Genomic DNA, 8,296 nt, shown 5'->3' with positions numbered 1-8,296 from the left:
CCAACATGTCCTGATAATTAGCATGTTTTCAATCAAAATAGACACCTCTTGAGATAAATTAGCGTTCGAGTCTTTTCGAGTGTGTATTTTTCGAATGTACACTCGAAACTGCTCTAAGTAAGAAAATCTTGTTTATGAGGCCTAGATTTCAAAATTTTGCTAAAATATCAAGATCATCTGGGTCTATAGACCAACATGTCCTGATCATAAGCATCTTTCCAAAAAAAATAGAAACCTGTTGAGCTAAATTATAGCATTCGAGTCTTTTCGAGTGTGTATTTTTTGAATGTACACTCGAAACTTCTCTAAGTAGAAACTATTATTTATGAGGCCTAGACTTCAAAACTTGGCTAAAATATCAATATCATGTGGGTCTATAGACCAACATGTCCTGATAATTAGCATGTTTTCAATCAAAATAGACACCTCTTGAGCTAAATTAGCGTTCGAGTCTTTTCGAGTGTGTATTTTTCGAATGTACACTCGAAACTGCTTTAAGTAAGCAAATCTTGTTTATGAGGACTAGACTTCAAAATTTAGCTAAAATATCAAGGTCATCTGGGTCTATAGACCAACATGTCCTGATCATTAGCATCTTTCCAATGAAAATAGACACTTGTTGAGCTAAATTATAGCGTTCGAGTGTTTTCGAGTGTGTATTATTCGAATGTACACTCGAAACTGCGGTAAGTAGAAAATTCATGTTTATGAGGCCTAGCTTTCAAAACTTGGCTAACATATCAAGATAATGTGGGTCTATAGACCAACATGTCCTGATCATTAGCATGTTTTCAATCAAAATAGACACCTCTTGAATTAAATTATAGCGTTCGAGTCATTTCGAGTGTGTATTTTTCGAATGTACATTCGAAACTGCTCTAAGTAGACAAATCTTGATTATGAGGCCTAGACTTCAAAATTTGGCTAAATTATCAAGATCATGTGGGTCTATAGACCAACATGTCCTGATCATTAGCATGTTTCCAATAAAAATAGACACCTGTTGAGCTAAATTATAGCGTTCGAGTCTTTTCGAGTGTGTATTATTCGAATGTACACTCGAAACTGCTCTAAGTAGAAAATCTTGTTTATGAGGCCTAGACTTCAAAATTTTGATAATATATCAAGATCATGTAGGTCTATAGACCAACATGTCCTGATCATTAGCATGTTTCCAATAAAAATAGACACCTGTTGAGCTAAATTATAGCGTTCGAGTCTTTTCGAGTGTGTATTATTCGAATGTACACTCGACACTGCTCTAAGTAGAAAATTTTATTTATGAGGCCTAGACTTCAAAATTTGGATAAAATATTAAGATCATGTGGGTCTATAGACCAACATGTCCTGATCATTAGCATGTTTCCGATAAAAATAGACACCTGTTGAGCTAAATTATAGCGTTCGAGTCTTTTCGAGTGTGTATTATTCGAATGTACACTCGAAACTTCTCTAAGTAGAAAAATCTTGTTTATGAGGCCTAGACTTCAAAATTTGGCTAAAATATTAATATCATTTGGGTCTATAGACCAATATAACCTGATCATTAGCATGTTTCCGATAAAAATAGACACCTGTTGAGCTAAATTATAGCATTCGAGTCTTTTCGAGTGTGTATTTTTTCGAATGTACACTCGAAACTTCTCTAAGTAGAAAATATTACTTATGAGGCCTAGACTTCAAAACTTGGATAAAATATCAACATCATGTGGGTCTATAGCCAACATGTCCTGATAATTAGCATGTTTTCAATCAAAATAGACACCTCTTGAGCTAAATTAGCGTTCGAGTCTTTTCGAGTGTGTATTTTTCGAATGTACACTCGAAACTGCTCTAAGTAAGCAAATCTTGTTTATAAGGCCTAGACTTCAAAATTTAGCTAAAATATCAAGGTCATCTGGGTCTATAGACCAACATGTCCTGATCATTAGCATCTTTCCAAAAAAAATAGACACTTGTTGAGCTAAATTATAGCGTTCGAGTCTTTTCGAGTGTGTATTATTCGAATGTACACTCGAACCTGCGGTAAGTAGAAAATTCGTATTTATGAGGCCTAGCCTTCAAAACTTGGCTAACATATCAAGAAAATGTGGGTCTATAGACCAACATGTCCTGATCACTAGCATGTTTTCAATCAAAATAGACACCTCTTGAATTAAATTATAGCGTTCGAGTCTTTTTGAGTGTGTATTTTTCGAATGCACATTCGAAGCTGCTCTAAGTAGAAAATCTTATTTATGAGGCTTAGACTTCAAAATTTGGCTAAAATAACAAGATCATGTGGGTCTATAGACCAACATGTCCTGATCATTAGCATGTTTCCAATATAAATAGACATATGTTGAGCTAAATTATAGCGTTCGAGTCTTTTCGAGGGTGCATTATTTGAATGTACACTCGAAACTTCTCTAAGTAGAAAAATCTTGTTTATGGCCTAGACTTCAAAATTTGGCTAACATATTAAGATCATGTGGGTCTATAGACCAACATGTCCTGATCATTAGCATGTTTCCGATAAAAATAGACACCTGTTGAGCTGAATTATAGCGTTCGAGTCTTTTCGAGTGTGTATTATTCGAATGTACACTCGAAACTGCGGTAAGTAGAAAATTCGTATTTATGAGGCCTAGCCTTCAAAACTTGGCTAACATATCAAGAAAATGTGGGTCTATAGACCAACATGTCCTGATCACTAGCATGTTTTCAATCAAAATAGACACCTCTTGAATTAAATTATAGCGTTCGAGTCTTTTCGAGTGTGTATTTTTCGAATGCACATTCGAAACTGCTCTAAGTAGAAAATCTTATTTATGAGGCTTAGACTTCAAAATTTGGCTAAAATAACAAGATCATGTGGGTCTATAGACCAACATGTCCTGATCATTAGCATGTTTCCAATAGAAATAGACACATGTTGAGCTAAATTATAGCGTTCGAGTCTTTTCGAGTGTGCATTATTTGAATGTACACTCGAAACTTCTCTAAGTAGAAAAATCTTGTTTATGGCCTAGACTTCAAAATTTGGCTAACATATTAAGATCATGTGGGTCTATAGACCAACATGTCCTGATCATTAGCATGTTTCCGATAAAAATAGACACCTGTTGAGCTGAATTATAGCGTTCGAGTCTTTTCGATTGTGTATTATTCGAATGTACACTCGAAACTGCTCTAAGTAGAAAATTCGTGCTTATGAGGCCTAGGCTTCAAAACTTGGCTAAAATATCAAGATTATGTTGGTCTATAGACCAACATGTCCTGATCATTAGCATGTTTTCAATAAAAATAGACACCTCTTGAGCTAAATTATAGCGTTCGAGTCTTTTCGTGTGTGTATTTTTCGAATGTACACTCGAAACTTCTCTAAGTAGAAAATCTTATTTATGAGGCCTAGACTTTAAAATTTGGCTAAATTATTAAGATTATGTGGGTCTATAGACCAACATGTCCTGATCATTAGCATGTTTCTAATAAAAATAGACACCTGTTGAGCTAAATTATAGCGTTCGAGTCTTTTCGAGTGTGTATTATTCGAATGTACACTCGAAACTGCTCTAAGTAGAAATCTTGTTTATGAGGCCTAGACTTCAAAATTTGGATAATATATCAAGATCATGTAGGTCTATAGACCAACATGTCCTGATCATTAGCATGTTTCCAATAAAAATAGACACCTGTTGAGCTAAATTATAGCGTTCGAGTCTTTTCGAGTGTGTATTATTCGAATGTACACTCGACACTGCTCTAAGTAGAAAATTTTATTTATGAGGCCTAGACTTCAAAATTTGGATAAAATATTAAGATCATGTGGGTCTATAGACCAACATGTCATGATCATTAGCATGTTTCCGATAAAAATAGACACCTGTTGAGCTAAATTATAGCGTTCGAGTCTTTTCGAGTGTGTATTATTCGAATGTACACTCGAAACTTCTCTAAGTAGAAAAATCTTGTTTATGAGGCCTAGACTTCAAAATTTGGATAAAATATCAAGATCATGTGGGTCTATAGACCAACATGTCATGATCATTAGCATGTTTCCAATAAAAATAGACACCTGTTGAGCTAAATTATAGCGTTCGAGTCTTTTCGAGTGTGTATTATTCGAATGTACACTCGAAACTTCTCTAAGTAGAAAATTCGTGTTTATGAGGCCTAGCCTTCAAAACTTGGCTGACATATCAAGATCATGTGGGTCTATAGACCAACATGTCCTGATTACTAGCATGTTTTCAATCAAAATAGACACCTCTTGAATTAAATTATAGCGTTCGAGTCTTTTCGAGTGTGTATTTTTCGAATGCACATTCGAAACTGCTCTAAGTAGAAAATCTTGTTTATGAGGCCTAGACTTCAAAATTTGGATTAAATATCAAGATCATGTGGGTCTATAGACCAACATTTCCTGATCATTAGCATGTTTCGAATAAAAATAGACACCTGTTGAGCTAAATTATAGCGTTCGAGTCTTTTCGAGTGTGTATTATTCGAATGTACACTCGAAACTGCTCTAAGTAGAAAATCTTGTTTATGAGGCCTAGACTTCAAAATTTGGATAAAATATCAACATCATGTGGGTCTATAGCCAACATGTCCTGATAATTAGCATGTTTTCAATCAAAATAGACACCTCTTGAGCTAAATTAGCGTTCGAGTCTTTTCGAGTGTGTATTTTTCGAATGTACACTCGAAACTGCTCTAAGTAAGCAAATCTTGTTTATAAGGCCTAGACTTCAAAATTTAGCTAAAATATCAAGGTCATCTGGGTCTATAGACCAACATGTCCTGATCATTAGCATCTTTCCAAAAAAAAATAGACACTTGTTGAGCTAAATTATAGCGTTCGAGTCTTTTCGAGTGTGTATTATTCGAATGTACACTCGAAACTGCGGTAAGTAGAAAATTCGTATTTATGAGGCCTAGCCTTCAAAACTTGGCTAACATATCAAGAAAATGTGGGTCTATAGACCAACATGTCCTGATCACTAGCATGTTTTCAATCAAAATAGACACCTCTTGAATTAAATTATAGCGTTCGAGTCTTTTCGAGTGTGTATTTTTCGAATGCACATTCGAAACTGCTCTAACTAGAAAATCTTATTTATGAGGCTTAGACTTCAAAATTTGGCTAAAATAACAAGATCATGTGGGTCTATAGACCAACATGTCCTGATCATTAGCATGTTTCCAATAGAAATAGACACATGTTGAGCTAAATTATAGCGTTCGAGTCTTTTCGAGTGTGCATTATTTGAATGTACACTCGAAACTTCTCTAAGTAGAAAAATCTTGTTTATGGCCTAGACTTCAAAATTTGGCTAACATATTATGATCATGTGGGTCTATAGACCAACATGTCCTGATCATTAGCATGTTTCCGATAAAAATAGACACCTGTTGAGCTGAATTATAGCGTTCGAGTCTTTTCGATTGTGTATTATTCGAATGTACACTCGAAACTGCTCTAAGTAGAAAATTCGTGTTTATGAGGCCTAGGCTTCAAAACTTGGCTAAAATATCAAGATTATGTTGGTCCATAGACCAACATGTCCTGATCATTAGCATGTTTCCAATAAAAATAGACACCTGTTGAGCTAAATTATAGCGTTCGAGTCTTTTCGAGTGTGTATTATTCGAATGTACACTCGAAACTTCTCTAAATAGAAAAATCTTATTTATGAGGCCTAGACTTCAAAATTTGGCTAAAATATCAAGATTATGTTGGTCTATAGACCAACATGTCCTGATCATTAGCATGTTTCCGATAAAAATAGACACCTGTTGAGCTGAATTATAGCGTTCGAGTCTTTTCGATTGTGTATTATTCGAATGTACACTCGAAACTGCTCTAAGTAGAAAATTCGTGTTTATGAGGCCTAGGCTTCAAAACTTGGCTAAAATATCAAGATTATGTTGGTCTATAGACCAACATGTCCTGATCATTAGCATGTTTCCAATAAAAATAGACACCTGTTGAGCTAAATTATAGCGTTCGAGTCTTTTCGAGTGTGTATTATTCGAATGTACACTCGAAACTTCTCTAAGTAGAAAAATCTTGTTTATGAGGCCTAGACTTCAAAATTTGGCTAAAATATTAAGATCATGTGGTTCTATAGACCAACATGTCCTGATCATTAGCATGTTTCCGATAAAAATAGACACTTGTTGAGCTGAATTATAGTATTCGAGTCTTTTCGATTGTGTATTATTCGAATGTACACTCGAAACTGCTCTAAGTAGAAAATTCGTGTTTATGAGGCCTAGGCTTCAAAACTTGGCTAAAATATCAAGATTATGTTGGTCTATAGACCAACATGTCCTGATCATTAGCATGTTTCCAATAAAAATAGACACCTCTTGAGCTAAATTATAGCGTTCGAGTCTTTTCGTGTGTGTATTTTTCGAATGTAGACTCGAAACTTCTCTAAGTAGAAAATCTTATTTATGAGGCCTAGACTTCAAAATTTGGCTAAATTATCAAGATCATGTGGGTCTATAGACCAACATGTCCTGATCATTAGCATGTTTCCAATAAAAATAGACACCTGTTGAGCTAAATTATAGCATTCGAGTCTTTTCGAGTGTGTATTATTCGAATGTACACTCGAAACTGCTCTAAGTAGAAAATCTTGTTTATGAGGCCTAGACTTCAAAATTTGGATAATATATCAAGATCATGTAGGTCTATAGACCAACATGTCCTGATCATTAGCATGTTTCCAATAAAAATAGACACCTGTTGAGCTAAATTATAGCGTTCGAGTCTTTTCGAGTGTGTATTATTCGAATGTACACTCGACACTGCTCTAAGTAGAAAATTTTATTTATGAGGCCTAGACTTCAAAATTTGGATAAAATATTAAGATCATGTGGGTCTATAGACCAACATGTCCTGATCATTAGCATGTTTCCGATAAAAATAGACACCTGTTGAGCTAAATTATAGCGTTCGAGTCTTTTCGAGTGTGTATTATTCGAATGTACACTCGAAACTTCTCTAAGTAGAAAAATCTTGTTTATGAGGCCTAGACTTCAAAATTTGGCTAAAATATTAAGATCATTTGGGTCTATAGACCAATATGTCCTGATCATTAGCATGTTTCCGATAAAAATAGACACATGTTGAGCTAAATTATAGCATTCGAGTCTTTTCGAGTGTGTATTTTTTCGAATGTACACTCGAAACTTCTCTAAGTAGAAAATATTATTTATGAGGCCTAGACTTCAAAACTTGGATAAAATATCAACATCATGTGGGTCTATAGCCAACATGTCCTGATAATTAGCATGTTTTCAATCAAAATAGACACCTCGTGAGCTAAATTAGCGTTCGAGTCTTTTCGAGTGTGTACTTTTCGAATGTACACTCGAAACTGCTCTAAGTAAGCAAATCTTGTTTATAAGGCCTAGACTTCAAAATTTAGCTAAAATATCAAGGTCATCTGGGTCTATAGACCAACATGTCCTGATCATTAGCATCTTTCCAAAAAAAATAGACACTTGTTGAGCTAAATTATAGCGTTCGAGTCTTTTCGAGTGTGTATTATTCGAATGTACACTCGAAACTGCGGTAAGTAGAAAATTCGTATTTATGAGGCCTAGCCTTCAAAACTTGGCTAACATATCAAGAAAATGTGGGTCAATAGACCAACATGTCCTGATCACTAGCATGTTTTCAATCAAAATAGACACCTCTTGAATTAAATTATAGCGTTCGAGTCTTTTCGAGTGTGTATTTTTCGAATGCACATTCGAAACTGCTCTAACTAGAAAATCTTATTTATGAGGCTTAGACTTCAAAATTTGGCTAAAATAACAAGATCATGTGGGTCTATAGACCAACATGTCCTGATCATTAGCATGTTTCCAATAGAAATAGACACATGTTGAGCTAAATTATAGCGTTCGAGTCTTTTCGAGTGTGCATTATTTGAATGTACACTCGAAACTTCTCTAAGTAGAAAAATCTTGTTTATGGCCTAGACTTCAAAATTTGGCTAACATATTATGATCATGTGGGTCTATAGACCAACATGTCCTGATCATTAGCATGTTTCCGATAAAAATAGACACCTGTTGAGCTGAATTATAGCGTTCGAGTCTTTTCGATTGTGTATTATTCGAATGTACACTCGAAACTGCTCTAAGTAGAAAATTCGTGTTTATGAGGCCTAGGCTTCAAAACTTGGCTAAAATATCAAGATTATGTTGGTCTATAGACCAACATGTCCTGATCATTAGCATGTTTACAATAAAAATAGACACCTCTTGAGCTAAATTATAGCGTTCGAGTCTT

The sequence above is a fragment of the Papaver somniferum genome, unplaced genomic scaffold (genome assembly GCF_003573695.1).
Source record: "Papaver somniferum cultivar HN1 unplaced genomic scaffold, ASM357369v1 unplaced-scaffold_124, whole genome shotgun sequence".
Lineage (NCBI taxonomy): Eukaryota > Viridiplantae > Streptophyta > Magnoliopsida > Ranunculales > Papaveraceae > Papaver > Papaver somniferum.
Note: the sequence above shows the minus strand (reverse complement) of the source record.